Below are 664 nucleotides of genomic sequence, written 5' to 3'. Positions count from 1 at the left end.
GGTGGATTACTTGAGGCCAGGAGTTCGAGATCAGCCTGGTCAACATAGGGAAACCCTATCTCTACTAAAAATACAAAAATTAGCCAGGTGTGGTGGCAGGCGCCTGAGATCCCAGTTACTCAGGTGGTAGAGGCACAAGAATCTCTTGAACCTGGGAGGTAGAGGTTGCAGTGAGCTGAGATTGTACCACTGCACTCCAGCCTGAGTGACAGAGAGAGACCCTGTCTCAAAAAAAAAAAAAAAAAAAAAAAAAAGGATTAGGCTAAGACCCCTTCTAGACCTGAAACTTCACTCTTCCCTTCTGCACTCAGTGTCTCAAACGGATAGAAGAAAACAGTTTCCTTGGCCTCTCAACCAAGGTTAAATTGTCTGGGGAAGGAACTAATATTTACAGGTTTACTTTGAGTTGGGTCCCGTAACACATTTACATAAATTGCCTCACTTAATCCTCACAATAACTCTCTGGAGAAGGTATTACTGCCTCCATTATATAGATGAGGCATGTGGGACTCAGAGTCCATCACCCACAGGCATTAAGCTAGTAACAGGCAAAATAAGGGTTTGAATCCTATGATATCTCAGCATCTCCACTCTTTGTATCCTGATGCCTCTAAAGGTATAAGCAACCAAGCATTTTCTTTTTTTTTTTTTTTTTTTTTTTTTT

This window comes from Theropithecus gelada, chromosome 7a, assembly GCF_003255815.1.
Source record: "Theropithecus gelada isolate Dixy chromosome 7a, Tgel_1.0, whole genome shotgun sequence".
NCBI classification, from domain to species: Eukaryota; Metazoa; Chordata; class Mammalia; order Primates; family Cercopithecidae; genus Theropithecus; species Theropithecus gelada.
This window is presented reverse-complemented; position numbering follows the sequence as displayed.